This window comes from Taeniopygia guttata, chromosome 3, assembly GCF_048771995.1.
Source record: "Taeniopygia guttata chromosome 3, bTaeGut7.mat, whole genome shotgun sequence".
NCBI classification, from domain to species: Eukaryota; Metazoa; Chordata; class Aves; order Passeriformes; family Estrildidae; genus Taeniopygia; species Taeniopygia guttata.
Window position 1 is genome coordinate 102,607,612 of NC_133027.1, and position 17,982 is coordinate 102,625,593.

At 41.6% G+C, this 17,982-nt stretch overlaps 1 protein-coding gene and 1 long non-coding RNA gene across 3 annotated transcripts in view; one reads left to right on the forward strand and one right to left on the reverse strand.

Annotated features, from left to right (window-relative positions):
- Positions 1 to 17,982, reverse strand: part of KCNH1 (potassium voltage-gated channel subfamily H member 1) — a 175,762-nt gene that overhangs the window by 10,425 nt on the left and 147,355 nt on the right. The gene's annotated exons all lie outside the window — the stretch shown is intronic.
- On the forward strand, positions 1,670 to 17,814 carry LOC140683804 (uncharacterized). The gene is made up of 2 exons (XR_012055314.1): positions 1,670 to 16,075; positions 16,676 to 17,814. It is a non-coding gene; the product is annotated as an uncharacterized lncRNA (long non-coding RNA).

Sequence of the window (17,982 nt, forward strand, 5' to 3'; positions counted from 1 at the left end):
ATTTAATAGGGCTACAAATATGGACCTGAATCAAAGTTAAAACCCAAAATATTGTGCCAAAGATCCCAAGATAGCTTTTAGAACTCTATCTCTTTCTCCAAGTATTCATGTCTGTCTGAGAAGGGACAGAGCTTTATACCCCTAAAATCTCCTAGTCTGTGTATCATACACTGCTCAAACACAGGGAACTTCACAAGTTATGCAGTTCTCCAGAACACTGCACTCCTCAAGACCTAAGCACACAAATCCCACAAAAAAAAAACTAGTGGGAGAATTTTAACAGTATGTCAAAACCAAAAGATGCATAAAGAATTTGAATGGAGATGAAATAACATGAAATTTTAACACCAGGCCTAAAGCTGCGTATTTCACACCTCCAATCTCAAATCTCATTTCATAATTCTGCTTTTATTCAAAAGGTGCTGAATCTTGTACCTTCACAGAGAAGCTGCCCAAGCTGCCAGAAGTTGGAGTATTGTGGAGGTATCAGCTTAGATTGCCAAAACCTTTTGAAAAATAGCCCTGTTAGGCACGGATTCTTGCAATTGTATGAACATTTAACCAAGGCATGCAGTGATGATGATTCAATAACAATTTCATTTTTTGGAAAATGCACTCAGAGACAAGTGGAGAAATGCACTGGCATGTTCTGGTGCACTCCTGCTCCCCTATGTCCCTACAGATGTACGACAGAATGCTCTCTGTGGCCATATTCCTGCCTGTGCATGAGTCCTACCCAAGAAAGAAAGACAGTGTTATACCAAGCACTCTTCCCTTTCCTCAGTATTGCCTGGTTGTGAAGTCTTAAGTGACTTTGGGTAAAAACTCTGCCTCTTTTGAATCATCATAGAATTTTCAAGTTGTATTTCTAGAATAAATGTTTTTACAGATTAAAGTCAAAGTATTAAAAAAATGAGGTAGGCATAATTGAATACTTGGCTGTCAAATGTGGAGTGCCCAGCACTGAAACCCAAGCATCATCTAAATAACAGAGCATAGACATTATTCGTGAATACGAGTTTCATAATTTCTTTATTATAAGACCAGGAGAGCAGATGGAATGTGACCCCCAGGCATAAGGCAGGCCATAGGATTGCTCTGAAGGGGCCTTCCCTGAGAGGAATCTTGTTACCACTAGATTGCATCTTTTCGAAAAACACACAGTTTGATGGCAATAAAGAATCCATCATGACATCTAGATTAAACATTGCTTCAATTTTTGATTCAAGGCTAAGTTTCATAGAATAATAGAATCATAGAATGGTTTGGGTTGAAATGGACCTTAAAGATCACCTAGTTCCCACCTCTCTGTCATGGGCAGAGACAGCTTCCACTAGACCAGGTTGCTTAGAGCTCCAGCCAACCTGGCCTTGAATGCTTCCAGGAATGGGGCAGCCACAATTTCTCTGGCAACCCTCACAGTGAAGAATTTTTCCCTATTATCTAATCTAAACCTACTCTCTCTCAGTTTGAATCTGTTCCCCCTTGTCCTGTCACTACATGCTCTTGTAAGAAGTCTGTCTCCATCATTCTTGTAGGCTCCCCTCCGGTACTGGCAGGCTACAATTAGGTTGCCCCAAATCTTCTCTTCTCCAGGCTAAACAATCCCACTTCTCTCAGCCTTTCTTCATGGGAGAGGTGCTCTACTATGTTGTCCACTGTCAGTTGTTCTTGTCATGAACAGCCCACTGATGGTTTTTCAAAATCCCCACCAGAACAGTGCTGCCTGCCAAGTCATGGCAAGTCATGTTCTTTGCCTCTCCTCCCATTGCCAGAAAGGTAATCAACAGAAGGGCAAGGCAGGAATGATGTATTAGCAACCAGATTTTGGACTTGCGTGCCACTGCTGAGACGGACTTAAAGATCAGGGGATGCTACATTTAGACATATTGTGAATGTATTGAAAACCTTACCCTGACAAAAGCTGAAAGAGATCTGCCTGCACCTGCAATTAAAGGATCTTTTTGTCTTGTGCAAAAACGTCCGAGTTTTTTTCCAACTGTGATTTGTAAGGACTGATCCAAGGCCCACAGGAATGGACAGAAGTACGGATTTCATTATGTTTTGAATCAGACTGTCATCGTGGAGTTACAATTATGAGGCTTCTAGCCACAAAGCTGCTGCTATTATTAGCTCTGCCAGCTTCCCTTCTTTCCACCTCTATAGCATGCACAAATACTGCAAGATTTGGCAGGTCTTCCTCAGCATAACAGCAAGTAGCATGGCATTTTTCTCTGGTGCTTAATAATTCTCTTTCATAGACACAGAAACATTCCCAGAGTCTGAAAGTGCCAAATATCATAAACAATTAGAAGCTTAAAATTACTTCATACAGCACTCACAGAAAATGAACTTAAGTGTGAGGAAAACAATCATGAAAAGGCATTCATTATTACACAGTCCATCTAGGATCTGCCAAGAACTGATGAAAATATCTTCAGGCTGATGTTAGTCCGATGAAAATTGGATCCAATCTTTCTTCCTTTTTTATTTATTTTTTTTTTAAGAAGCTAAAGGGGAGGAAAATGGAAAGAGGCAGAAGGCTCAACAATAAAAATGTTTGTGACACTGATGTTAAAGAAACCAAAGCTACACCTGATCAATGTAGAGTGTGATGATGAGGAATCCCTACAGCAGGTGCCAGGGCAAAAGGAGCTTGTGTCTTTTGCAATTATATGGGATGGCTTGTCAGAAGGGAGGAAATCACTGTTCCTACCTTCTCATTAAATGCAGGATCAAGAGAATGTGCAATAATGTTGCAGATGTCATTAAGTTCTCCCTAGCTTTACTGTCTATAACAGCAGAATTTCATTTCTGCTTCCGAAGAGGAATGAGTATCTCTCCCGCTAAGGCCACTTCCCTTCTGGGCACTCTCAAATATTTCTAGTTTTAATTAATGATCTGAAAATTCAAAGCAGGCTAAGGTTCAGACGGAAGGTCCTGGCAGTTTGACTGTACAGGAGTGCTGGTACCACGGGTGCTGGTGTCAGCAAACCTCAGGGATCCCTGGGAGACACAAAGCCCAAGAACAAACATGTGGATGGGCACAGCCCTTTGTGCTGTGGGGTGTCATCACCCTACCCTTCAGACAGAGCAGTGCCCACTTACTTTTCAAAAACCAGACTTCTCTGCACTTCATTAACAACAAGTGCTCAGAAGAGACACAACTTCATCATTTCATGAGCATGCAGGCCACCCAGATGGACAGGGGAAACAAGGGTTTCAGTCTCTACAGAACAACATCTGGGCTAAGTGTTACTGTCATGAGCACTGTCGGCTTCAACAGTGCTGAAGTTCTTCTCTGTGACAGCCTGCTTTGTAGCCTGATTACAAATTCTAGAAAGATCAACTCAAATATTAGTGTTTAATCGTGTCACTATTACTTATTTAGAAGTTCTGCACAACTCAAGGCTCTACTCTTCTCTGTCAAACTCCTCAATCTAATTCAGGTTTACAGGCTGTGCTCGAGTTGAGTGAAAAGGGAAAAGCTTTTACAAAAATACTACTGAAAACAAGACAGAATTATGTCTAAAGCAATTAGTGGAAATAATAAAAACTTCCTGCCTGATCTGCAACAGACTCCCAGCAGGTTTTGAGGCATTAAGAGATGTCTCTTCCCCAAAACAGACTCCAAAACACTGTCAACAGTAAACTTAGACAACTGCACAACTAAGAACCACAGTGGTTTGAATAGACACAATTACAGCACATTATAGCTCATTTAGCAACTTCCTTCACTAATATAGAAAGAATGCAAGAGAAACAGCGAAAAAGAAACCATTGAAATACATACATTGCTAAATATCTACTAGAACTTCATTGTTCTGAGATGAAAAGTAGCTGTCAGAAGCAAATACTTAATGTGCAAACAAGAGCTTAGGGGAATTATGCCAGATCTGAGTGGTGGAATGTTATACCCCTTGAGTACTACTATGTCCATCAAAATGTGAAATGCTCTGTAGGACCTTCTTGTTTCTAGTAAATGAGGAAAAAAAGAATGTTTATGGGTTTTGACAGCCAAGTGTCAGCAGTTTCCAACACCAACTCCTATAAAATACTATTTTCATGTTTGTCTGGGGGGCGGGGGTGGGGGTATTTTTGCATTGTGTTAGTTTTTTTAATCTTATTTTTTAGTACATGGGGTGCTTTTCTAGCTGTGGGCAGACATCAGACATGCCAACAATTCATGTAGTGTCATCTTTTATTCCAGATTAACATACTACCTGCATTCTTGGGCAGACAACACCACCTCAAAAACTGCTTTAAGGAGAGCCCAAGGCACAGCAGGAACTTACCTCTCTGTCACCTAAATTACAACAACTACAAAATGTCATATAATCTGTACAACATGCTTTCTCAGGACTCAGTCTGTTTCTCCAAGCTCCCTGTGGCTTGCTGCCATTTACTAAGTGTTTTCTGGAAGAAACCAGGCAATTTGTGAGAGTCAAGGATTTGGGATTTTTTTTTCCCATCTCTAACTCAGACACAATTTCACTTGGTATCTGAAATGGATGCAGAGGTCGTAGAGCTGAGAAAAGCAATGATGTGTTGAGGGCATAGTTAAATTGTATCATTTTCTTTCTGTGATTACATTTTGGATACTAACTTGCCATAAAATAATTTCCTCTTAGCTAGTGTCTTTATTCACTTGTTTTTCCTTCTGCTTTCAGTTATCTGCTTTCTGTCTTTAGGCTTACAGTGATTGACAGGTATTTTACTTTCCAAGAGAGGGATCAACTGCATTTCAAATGTATTCAAATTAATCAGAGCTTACCAAGAGCTTACATGTCATTCAGCTACCTTCAAATGCCCACTCACAAACCAATCCACACAAATACAATGCTCCGTGTTCCCAATGCACAAGTGTTGTGCAGCTCTTGAAATTATAAATTGAGAATTACACTCAGATGAAAGTTGCTCGCATAAATTGCCTAAAATAACATGAACTCTCTTTTATGTGTCCCTCTCTAAATTGTCAGGCCTAAAGTTCAGCTATAATATTGAAGAAAAGCAAACTAACCTGCAGCTCTGCACAGATAGAGAATAAATCTTCTACCCAAGTAGGTGGCCCAGTATGGCTGCACAGTCATGCACAGTCAAACACCCAGTGCACCCAACTGGTCTGTCCTTTCCCTGTTCAAAAGCTTGGATAACATTGTGTGAGAAGGAAACAAACTACTTATAACTATAACTGAATGAGAATCAGCACCAGAAAAAGTGCACTGCTCACCATTTCCCAAAGCAGCTGTCAAACCCTTTCAGTCCTAACAGCCAGGAGCTTAAAACCTTGAAGGGAAGACAGAATTGACTGTAGTGAGGTGTTTCAGACCTTTTCATTACAAGGGCTCCTCTAAACTCCCAGTTCCTAGAAACAGTTTCCCACAGTCCAGTTGCAGCTGGTGATGGCAAGTGATGGCCCCGTCTTCCTTATCAGTTGTCAAAACTGATAGTTGTCTCCCATCACTAAATCCACAGGTGAGCTAATTAAAATAGCCAAGGACTGGCTGGGCCCCCCAAGTAACTTCACAGAAAATCCTTTAGAGCTGAATTTCTTGATTTTGTTTCAGGTCTTTTAGTTCTGTGAAAGCAGACACTTATGTCCCATGCTGAATGTAGATTCCAATACTGGCAGAGGTAGGTGAGTTCTATCTATCTTATCAGTATATTTCATTCACACATCTCCAAGAGTTTTACAGCAATTTGTTGATCCTTCCAATATGTCCAATGCCATTGTTTTTATTACTAATGTGGCACTAATGCTTAGGGTTCTATTGGGCTTTCAGTTTATACATATACAGAGCAAAATGTCATTATTCAATGAAGTAAAATGGCCTGTTTCATGGGAAGACATCACAGGCCCAGCACATATTGCAGTGTCTCGTGTCAGACACACGTGTTTATCAGCAGTTTGAACTGTTACTTGTGCAAGACATCCCTTTCTGATACAACTGGTGAGAGTTCATCCTTACAAGTTTCAGATAAGAGATCCTCAATGCAATTTGTCCAGTGATTTCAGAACACTAAACTTAAACATTCATAAATTTCTGCTGTAGAAAACACCTGCTCTAGAAAGGGAAAACCAGGATAATTCAGCAGGAGAGCATTGTTTCTTCACAAGCAGACTGCAACCCTTATCTTAAAAGTATTTACCATCATCTGTATTCAAAGAATGATGAAGTTAGATTTGAATATTGAAAAACTCGACACATCTTTTACCAGGAGCAGTAGGAACCACAAAGTCCAGACTCTCTGAGACCATCAAATGAGAGTCTAAAAGCCAGCTTTGACCCTGCCTTTGTTTCTATCACACCTCTCCCTCTTATACAGACATGGGCAGATACACAGTGGTTCATTCATCCCCAAATGCCTTTTCAATCATAATTCAGGCTGCATTTGCAACCAGTTTTCTTATAAGATTCTGTTTAGAAAAAGTGTGTGCTCGCACCTGACTCTTGGACACCATGGTCATGGTTTTGTATACCTTTTTTTCCGTGACTAGCTGACAGTACTCATAGACAGCAGAAAGCAAATTCCCTTTTCCCCTCTGCCAAAAGGATTTGATCACCTCTTTAAGGAGCACAGCTCCTGTCAGCACATTATGGGGACAAAACCTCAGTTCAAACTCCAATGTGCACAGAGATGCCATAAGGGAAGCTCTCCCTCCCCTTCCCTCCCTTGCCAGGGCTTTGCCCTGTGACAAGGTGACTGTGAGGAGATTCCTGCCCACTGCAAGTGAGACGCAGGCCAGAATGGCTGAGGTTACCCCAGGGAAAGCTGTTCCAAGTCTCCTCTGTGTTTCATTTTGGAAATGAAACAGGACACACAACAGGACATCCTGCCTTCCACACAACAGAGACATTCAGAGCCAGTGTTTTCAACAAGACAGACTGAAGGAAGTTCTGCTTTTAAAAGCCTGAATTGGAACTGAGGTCCCCCAGCTTCCCTCAGGTGGGTGCCAGGACTGGTGGTCCAATGTGGAGACACAGGTCCTCATCAGGAGGTGGGATCTCCACATTCTGGCTCCTGCTTCAGCAAATGCCCCCACCACTGATTGAAAACAGAAAAATCTCAGCTAGGGAGACAAAGACACCTAATCCCACAACCCCTCCTAGATAGCAGTTTTACCATTCTCTTCATATTCTCAAATCAGTGAGAAAAATTAACTTCCTGAACCTGAAAACTATCCCAGTTTTATCAAATAGTGCCCTCCTGCTCTGCAACTCTAACCCTTCATTTCCCTGAACTAAAATGTTTCATTTCATCTTACAGACAGCTTTTCATTTAAGCTTTCTCCTCTTCTCCTATTTTTCCACTTCAGTGAGACAATGCAAAACATTTAATTTTCATTTGAGAGGCAGGCAGGTTTGAAGAGTTCAGCTTCAGTAGCTGAAGTGAGACAGAGCAGAGAGTGTATGCTGATGTGGTTACGTGCTTTTAAGAGATCAATAAAATATTGATTGTTTAACTGTCGTGCTTTGCAGTCTTTACCTCTTCCATGTTCTAACGTCACACTGGGCTAAACTTAAATACTTCAGGTGACATCTCCTTGCTTCCTCCTAAGGAGCATTGTAAAATCAGTTTTCTCCTTGATCCCCTGTTCTGAGATAAGAGAGATGTGACACAGAGCTCACCCTTGAGCAAAGTGCTTCTTTTCCACTGGTAGTACTGGAACATTAAGCCTTAACCTCTAAGCATCACTGAAATGCGATATATTTCAGTTTCAGAGTTGTACTAGTATCCAGGAGAAGCCACCACCAATGCCACATCTCAGATTAGGAGTGCAGTGAAGCTTTGTAATCTCAGTTTAACTCCTCCTCACACTGCATCACAGGCTCTTTAGTTCCCCATGTGCATTTATGGTTTATATTTACATAGCATAATCTTCTTATTTTTAAAATAAGAGAGGCATCTTTCAAGGAGCTTGTCATATTATGTTTGGTCACCCATTTTCTAGTCTCATCTTTCACATGAACTGATTCTTATCCCAAGTGTAGAAATGCAAAACATCATCATCCTGATCAGAATAAAGTCTGTGAGCAGCATGCTGTAATCTCACTCTCCAGAAAATGGGAAGAACTACAGCTATGGAGAGGTTGGAGAAGCTGCTGGAAGTCAGGTGGGTTTCACGTTGCCACAGACCCATTCTGCTTTGTCACCATCGTGGTGCTAAGTTGTGCTTGAGGAGATGAAGTAAAGGTTTGCCATGTCTCTCATACAACTTGGGGGACACAACCAATCTCAAGCACTTGAGATCCAGTTGGAAATGGTCCCCAATGCAAAGCATTACCTAAGAGTAGAAATTTCAATGGTGCTGTAAAGCTTTTCTGTTATGACAATGATTGTACTTGACTACAGTGTACAAATTTGTTTAATTGCTCAGAATTAAGCAAACAAAGGCAAAAATACCTCTATTCCTGTCTCCTTGAGAGCTCTTCTCTCCTCTCTGCTTTCTCTTATGTCTTTGTAAGACATTTAGTGTGCAAGAATTACTAGTCTCAAAATTCACTTAAATTTGTCCTGGCGAAAAGATGTATAATCCTGTATCAGAGGCATAGGCTGAGACATTAAAAATATTTATCGAGGAAAGGAAACTATTTCCTTAGCAACTGAAGAGTGCAGCAGACACTTCAGCAGTTAAGTACATGTAGAAATAATACCTGACTCCACAAAGGGAGTACTTCAATATAGTGAAAACAGTCATTTAATGGACTAATAAAATGCTATTTTGATATCCAAAAAAGATAGTGTTATCCAAAATAATGTTAGTGTTTAGTTAAGATCTAAACTCAAGAAAATACAACAGCAGATATGGCCAGTGCCTTCCCCTGAATCTGAGTAAACAATGCTTAGATCAATCTGTTATGTGTGCACATCTGACAAAGACACAGCTGGATAATCTAACAGAGAGCTCAGAGAAAATAAAAGTATTTGCACAAACACCAAACCATGCCGAAGAATCTCTTCCTGACACTGTTTTCAACTAAGAGGTTACAATCCTCAGAAACACAAAGCAGTCATTATATAACCAGCACCAGCGACTGAAAACTGGATTTTGGCAACAGCTTAATCATCCCACAGAAATGAAAGTGCTCTTAATATTTTACATAATGACTAATCATAATCCTAATCAAATGAATTGCTTTTAAGACCATCTCCCTTACTGCATAATAACTCCATTTCTCGTGGGAGAAATTCACTAGTTTGAATTTGCCACCTAACTTCTGTGCACCCACTTCCCTGTGCAATCACAGCTCAGGAGCAGGTGGACCTGACCCATTGTCATGTCGTTCTAATCACAGACCCCCCAGGGGCTGGGAAGGACTAACAGATTTTAGAGGACTCAGAGGTTTGTTAAAGATACATCTCATCCTCCACCCCTGCTGTCCTCTCAAATGTCCCTGAACTCTCCCAACGTGCATCTTTATCACCAGTCTGCCCATAGCACAGATTTATATCAGGCTTTATCTGCTACTGATCTCACAGGGGCCTTGCTGCAGAGATTTTGGCACCAGATTCATTAGAAGAAGCTACAGTGCTTTCAGACTTCCAGCAGGTTTTTCAAAAGTCAACAGGACAAAAACATTTTATCTCGAGATGAAGCAGCACAATTCCTACAACTCCTGTCATGGGGACTCTACGGTGACCCTGCTGAAGCAAGCCTTGGCACACGCACACACCTGGGCTCCTCTGCACAAAGCACCTTTGCATGCTTTTTATTTATCCATCTCCCAACACTTGGAGCTACTATTATACACCAAGGAAAATCTAGAGAAACCTTAAATATTTGACTTCCAACCCTCCCTTAATGATTTTTATCTAATGCTGCGCTTTCTAGCAAATACTTGACTGCAAAGGCACAGAAGGGGCAAAGAGATGGTGCACTCATTACACCAGCACACTGGCAAATCCGCTTCATATTCAGATGAAAACCACTTGGCTCAGAAGCATCATTGCATAGTAAATCAGCTGTAATTTCCATTATTCTCATTGTGCTGTAGGGGCACCCAGCCTAAAACGCCTGTTTGGCTGAAGTGGATGGACCCACCAGGCAACTGCTGGATCCAGCTTTTGTGCTTCAGTGACAGAAAGCTCTAGAAAATGCTGTCAAGGAGGGCATGGCAGTGCTGGCAGAGATCATTTAATCTCCCTAAACTACAAAACCTGCTCACTTATAACTTGGATCTGATGCCAGCTCTCAGGACAAGAGTCCTCCTGGCAGGATGCCAGTACTGGAGCATCCTGACGTGCCACACATTTTCATTATGTGGAAAAGCTGTCCCCCAGCTCAGTGGTGGGTAATGAGCTGCCCCGCTGTGCTCCTCACCTGGGTGCCTGTCCCTGTCCTCAGCAGAGCCCTCATGACCACCAGCCCCACAAGCAGAGGGTGACACATTAACATGTAGGGTAAGAGTGGTGTCCTCGCTGCAGGGCAACATGGAGAGGGGGAGGCAACATGCTCAAGGGCTCTCACTGCCTCCAAAGAGTGTCTGAGAACAGTAAAGGCACTGCCTGCCTGTGCCCTCTCAAAGCCAGGTTTTGCACCAAAGGAGGTCAAGATTAAAATATTTGCCAACAGCTCTCTTCTCTCTGTCTGCTCCCCAAAGTTCAGAAGCAGAACAGACAGGGAACAAAAATCCTTTTCCAGCACACCAAGTTGAACGCCCAAGGCCCCTCTCTCATGCACAGGTGGTAGAGAATGCTGAAGATCACCAATTTCACCTGCAGCCCATTTATTTCTAACTCTGTGCCAGGTCTGAAACTTCTTAGAAGAGTTTGGGGAGGAAAAAAAAAAAGAAGTTTTGAAAAATAAAATAAGTAAAATAAATATATTTGACCTCTCAAATCCTAGAAGGCTCTTGGGAAGATTTGTCAGAAATGTCCTGTGCACTGGGAGAAGCAGGAGCTGTCTGCATGGGCGTGATGAGCAGGGTGGTGGGAGGTCTGCAGGCAGAGGTGCAGACCTTGGCAGCACATGAGCTCAGCTGCTAGCAGGCATTCCCATGCACACAGATGCAAGAACTTCCCTAGCAGCCCCAGGCTATAAAGTATTGTTCAGCCATGATGTTGGACTAAGTGAAAACACCCTTTGAACAAGTGTTGCTCAAGAATCTTTTCAATTTTAGTTGCAAATTCACTTTCCCCTCTGCAAATAATCTGTTTTACTCAGCTAGAAAAAGCCCAATACAGCTGCTATTAGATATTTTTCTAACAGGAGAGTTTATGAGATCTGGATTTTGAAACAGTTTTTGTCTTTAATATTCCTTTTACTTAGCATTTGGTGTTTCATACATGACTTCTTAGCAAATGTGGTTTATTAATGAAGAGGATTATTTCTAGAACATTAGTTTGCATTAAACCAGCTAAAATTCAAACTGCTGCTCTTTAAAATCACCATCTTCAGAATACTATAAATTGAAAAGCTATTGCTTCAGTAAGGCATGCAATTTTTAGCATTTATCTTAAATATGACTTTGTATCATCACCTGTTCTGCAACCCAATTGCCCCCAGCACACTGACTGGAACTCAGTTTGCTAAAAATAAGTCTCAACAGCATCTTCAGGTTTGTCTTGCTTTTTTTTTTTAATATACATTTATAGCATCTGCATCCAACCTTCCAATCTTGCTCAGGTGCAGGGGTGTTTAAAAGATCCTTTAAACTTTGTTATTAGAACTTGTCCCCTGTGAGAGGCCCAGGTTTGCTGCTAAAGGGTGCAGAGCTGCCTGTGAACAGCTGGCTGCCTGCTGCTGCTCTAATGCAGACCCAGAAGGACTCAGCAGAAGCTCAGGATGCTGCTGCCATCACTCCCTGTTAGCTGAGTCAAATTACTTCACAGGACATATTGTAACTAATCAGCACACAAACCTCAGCTTTGCCCATCTCAAGAGAGGAGGATTTCCCAGAGAGAAGCAGAAGTTTTTCTGTCTTAATTGATGTTTGACATATCATATTGCATTTGATTATCTTCTTAAATGCATAAATTGCTGGATACATCTACCATATCAGAGCTTCAAAGAAGCAGTCATCAGGCAGACCAGACGATTCAGATAAAGAGGAGAATGCTTTTAGCTTGTACCTTGGGGGCAGGGAGAATCTAGGCTCATCTCTGCACCACATCCAACTCTGAAAACACTTGGTCCTTGTGCCTGCAGTGGTTATTGAAACTGCATCTTGCCAAATGATCTCCAGCACTGGTGCTAAAGCCGTGAGTCACTCTCGATTGCCCAAGATTTTCCAAGGCATTTACACGCTTCAATACAACATTCTGTTCTGGTTCTCAGAGAGGCTTCTTCACATTCCAACCTGCTCAAGGACAAACCTACACTAGCAACTACCAACAGCAAAACAGTGCTGAGACACCCCAAAATTTGTTGTAGCTGTTGGTTTTGTGGTTGGTTCTATTTTTCACAGAGTCAGAAGCTGAGCACTACCCCGTTAGTGGCGCATCCAGGAGTGGGCTGAGCTCACAACCCCGAGTGGAGGCAGGGTGAGGAGGCAGTGCAGGGGCTCTGCTGCCAGGTTCCTGCAGCAATTCACTGACCAATCACCACATCTCAGATGTGAATCTCTACTCAACCCCAATGAAGTGGGAGTATGAGACAAGGCTGTTCAGTCTGATGGCAAGGGTATCTCAGGAGAGACAAAGCAGCCTCCTGAACTGCATGAAAACATTTTGATGGCAGTGGGGACACCTGCCAAAGAGCTGAAATCAAACTCCAAACAGACCACATAATCCTTTCTCTACACACAGACCATTAATTCTCCAAGCTGTAGTCTGGCATGATGATGCCATATCTATTTTATGGAAAGAGAACAAAAGACAGAAGAAAATAAATTATTTCTTAAAGGCTGCCAGAGTTGGTTTTTTACAGATCAGAGACGTAGACTTCTATCTCCCAAGTCCCACATTAATACACTACACAAAGGTTGTTATTTCTCTTGTAGGCTTGGACTAAGTGATCAGAAGCTTTTTATGATACCAGGCACTTACTAATGCCAGGCACTGCAGAGGTCCTGCAGGACCTAAGTGCTGCAGACTGTCTACAGACTGAGGCTCTGACAGGGGGATCCAGCTACGCCTCACTGGGTTTCTAGATAGCCACACACACAGGAGGCAAACTCAGAAGGCTTCTGGCTAACCAAAATGCCTCCAAACACAGCCACAATTCACAGACCGAACACCCAAGTGGAATACTGACTGGCCTATGTTCTCACTTTGACTGCAGGAACAAATCAGGCAACAAATTTGCAAATGCATCATATACTGCATTGAGATGTGTTTTGCATGTAAGGGAACAAGGACTGGGACACTTCAGACTCCCTGTGGCTGATGGCAGCATCTCATCTATTTGTGGTTTTTGTTAATTTGCCTTGACCAAAGGCATGAGGGTCGGGAGTCAGGACAGAGCTGTGCTTACTGCTGGGAAGGTCAAACACTCCCAGGCAGTGCAGGATGCAATGGAAAAATTCATCTCCTCTGATCAGGCCATTGCTCCAATGAGGTCTTTTAATCTCTGGTGGTTATAAAAGGAGACCCAAATGCCTGAACAGGTGAGGGTGGCAGTTTTACTTTCTTCTTTATGTTCTCAAAGCTGAGATAGTGTCTGCACTCTGCTGCATGTCTTCCCTCTTTCCACACTTCACCACCAGATTGAGCCCTAAATTTTGTGTCTAACTATAGCTGATGGCACCCTCTTAACACTGGCACTTTTAGGCAACTAGCAGATGTCACTGTGCCTTTTAACACATTGGTGGACGTAGCTTTGAAGCCTCATGACTTTGTTGAAAACTTCTCCAATTTGTGTTAGCATTTCAAAACCAAGCAAGTAGAATAGAGACAAAGTTCAAAGTGTTTAACAGATAACAAATGCTGCTTCACAACACCCAAGAAATCAAAACCTGGCCTCAGCTGGGGAACCATCCATACCATTTCTTTTCCTGGCCACTTTCTATCAATTCTTTAAATATCTGGCAATCAAAATGTCTCCTGCATTCTGTCATCTATAGGAAATGGTCCCAGAATCAACACAAAAATAATTGTCAGAAGGGAAAAAACCCCCAAAAATCAACAAATAATTCAACTAGAGTAAGTGTCCATTTTTTACAGGAGTTTTCATACTGAGATAAATTACCATGCTCAAACAGTCCTCCACAGGACAATTGTATCATATCTCTTAACTTTTTAGGTCTTCTCTCCCTACCTAAAAAGATCCTTTTTTAAGATTAGATCTACATTTAATTCCAGCTATTGTGTCTAGGTCACTAAAGATGTTTGGGTATGCTCCAGGAGCTCCAGCAGTCACTGTCCTCTTCACAGAATACTCCAAGAAGAGCATTCAAAAGTTCCCACTAATATAATGACAGTGAGGAGGAAAACTGAAGGCATATGTGAAGCCCTTCATTCTAACTGGGAAACTAAGCACTGTCAAAAAAGCAATCTTCCTGCACACATAAGAATCAGTAAAAAATCCCAGCAACAGCAGTGAATTTCACCTTTTTTGTAGGTTTTGTTTTGAGTTTGGGGTTTTTTTTTGCTACCAATCTAGGCTGTGGAATAACCTTTAGTCTCTCAAACACCTTTTGCCTGGGAGTGTTAAGAAGATTCAACTTTGTAACAGCTTCTGAGGCAAGGAAAACACTGCTTTTGCTGCCTGACTGGAGAGTAAAGAGAGTGAATAATCAGCCTAGCCTTTAAACTAGATGCCTGCAGTAGAATGAAAAGCAATTCTTGTTTTCCCAGCAATACAGGATGTTCATTGCAAGGATAAATGTTCAAAGGAGCCATACACACTTGCAGAACAGTTACAGATAGTGCACTGAATTACCAGTGCAGTAAATAACTTGCTTTGACTTGTGTAACACAACAGGAATAAGAGGTCCCTACTTTTAGTTCAATGTGATGGGCTGCTTCCAGGCAAAAAGAAAGATGTGGTGGTAAAGCATCAAGCTGCTACTATCATAATAGAAAAGTTCATTTATCCAGTTTGACTTAAAAGCTTAAACAGCTAAATTCTCAATGGAGCTGAACACCCTCGACCTCCCCATTGCTCAGTGGCTACACAGAGTGCTCATTACTGACCTTAAGCAGCTGAAAACCCCCCAGGCATCCCTGTCTCACACACACATGGAGGCAGGCTCAGAAATGCACTGGGGCAAGGCTCAGGCAGACCTGCAGCACCAGGAAACCTCAAGCTCTGGTTGCCTCTGCCAACCCTCCTGTCTGTCTGAGGTTTCTCATTAAAGCCCTCTCCTCTAGCCCAGGGCTCCTGAGTTGATGAGCAGTGCTGAATTCACCAGGTGCTGTTTTTCACAGGGCTTTGCATGACCTGCCTACCAGCCAGCAGCATCCCAACCCTGCCCAGCCAACACAGCCATCTCCTCATGGACTTTGGGGGTTGCAGTAGCTTTATCCTTTCCAAAGATTAATGAGCTCCCCTTTGCAGTGGCCTGTGACATTTTACTACCCATTTACCCACAGAAGAAGGATTGCATGTCTGCTCCTAGAATGTACTCATGCTTTATAATTAAGCCAAATTGTTTCTGCAATATCAATACATGCAGTTCAGTTCATCCTTTAACTTAAATCAATACGGATCAAAAGAGGTTATGACTTCTATGCAAAAAAAAAAAAAAAAAAGGTTTGAGACAGTCTGTGAACAGCTGTATGGATTTTGTTGAGCCTGAAGGATGGCTTTGTAAAAAGCATGGAAAATTGCACATTTTCAAATAGTTGGAAAAGAATGGAAATGTCATCAGCTAGTGTCAGTGCAAGTGCACCTCTCAGGAATGCCAGAAACCAAGTAGGATTGGGGAAATGATTAAAGCATACTGCAATGCAACCCTCAGACAGACACCCCAACCCATACTCCATTATATATATAAATGTAAGAATTTAGGGAGAAACCATCAAACTATGCCATGATATTCTTGTAAGATAAGTGTTTGTCTTTTTTTCTAGGCAGCTCTTTAGGAAGAGCCAGATGCAAGGAACAAAGAGCAGTTTGAAGCAAGGGATTTCCTAAGAATAAGAATTCTATTTTCAAGAAATCTTAAAAACATCCAAAAGAAATAAAACTGTAAGTGCATTGACTTTTTTTTTTTTTTTTTTTGTAATGAGAACCAGCCCTTGAAAATAAAATAATTTAAAAAACATTCTCCAAAAGCCTTTGCATGCTAGGCCAGTAAGAAATTTTCCTTAAGTCTAAGGAAAACTGAGACAGAGCAGTTATTACTCAAGCAAATGTGGCTTCTGTAATGTCTGCTTTACCAGTTTGATACATTTACATTGAAGAATGTTAAAAGCCCTGTGCAACAGAACAGAAGCATAAGAGGCATGAGTCAGCAATAGGACAGGATCATCTTTCTTCTGATTTAAAAGAGCTTGAAGAAACTCTGAAACATAGGAGCATTCAGATGTAAGCAATTTGAGGAAGATTATAATTTTTTCAATCTATACAGCGGGAACTGACCAGACAGAATTAATGGGTATTTTGCAAAAGCCCTGCAGTCATAGTAAGATGATTCATGCTACACTGTTCTTATACAGCATATGTGTATGGAAATCTGTACATCATATTTAAATGCTACACTATATTCACATTGTATGCAGGATTCCATGGGATCAGAGCAAGAAAGCTTTCCCACACTGAGAAAACATCATTTGTGTTTTATTTTAGTACAAATGATACCAAGCAATGAACAATCTGACCTGCCCATACTGTGTAACACCACCCTCCTCCTGGAAAGAAGGAATTGTCAGCTTTCCAACAGGTACCTGCTGTAGCTCTGCACTATGGAGATGAGACACCTAACGGGGATTTCATGCAATGAGTTGGCTAATGGGAATTTTATTCAAAACAGGCAGTGAGACACCACTGAGCTCCAGTAAGGAACTACTTCTACTGCTGATGACAGGATAACGGAAGAATACCCTGGACAGAAAATTTTTTGAGAAGAAACTTTCAGTTAACCACATGATGTGGAAAAAATGTACTCAGCTAATTTCAGATGGTACAAAAAGGTCTGAATTCTGAAGCTGGCTACACAGAACCACAGGTTTCTTCAGTCTCCAGACTAGTTCCACCACCAGTGGCATTCATAAAATCATAGAATCATAGAATAGTTTCGGTTGGAAGTGGCCTTTAAAGGTCATCTAGTCTGAGCCTCCTGCAATGAGCAGGGAAATCTTCAACTAGATCAGGGTGCTTAGGGACCTATTCAATATGACCTTGAATTTTTGCAGGGATGGGGTATCTGCCATCTCTCTGGGAAACTTGTGCTAGTGCCTCACCACACTCACTGTCAAAAAAATGTCTTCCTTGTACCTATTTTGAATCTACCTTCTTTTAGTTTTATACTATTAACACATGTCCTGTTGCTATAGGCCCTACTAAAACATCTGGCCCCATTTTATAAACCCCTATTCATATTCTCCTGTTCTTAGTTTTAAAAAAACATAGTGGGAACACCTCTGTGAAGCATCACAACATGATTGTGATGCTCCTAAAAGAAAATTGCAAGGTAGACATGGATCAGAAGTCAAGCTTCTTAATCCAGAGTGAAATTAAATATCTGAAAAAATGCCTGAAGTGAGGTACCTAGTCCTCAACATATTAAGATGTCAACTTGATTGTTTAGTGCATTAGAATTACATTTTCAGAAGTCAGTTTAATCCCTTACACATGTCATTGCTTTGTTTTGGTTTTCCTGCTAGACTGGTTATCAGTTATCTCATACATTTTTAACTATTTTGTCCAAAACAAAACTTATTCTCAATTGGTTCAGTCACCCTTTACAATTAAAATTTTAGAGGAGACCATTTTGCTCTGGATTCACTTCTTTTATTCTGTGGGGAGGATGAGGATGCTGAAAAGGGGCTTGTAAACCTGCAATCAGCAGAGCAGGGTCTCCTCTGGTGACAGTGCTGTGACAGAAGCTACAGCCTCCTCTCCTGCAGGGCCACTTGGATTAAGAAAGCCACTCT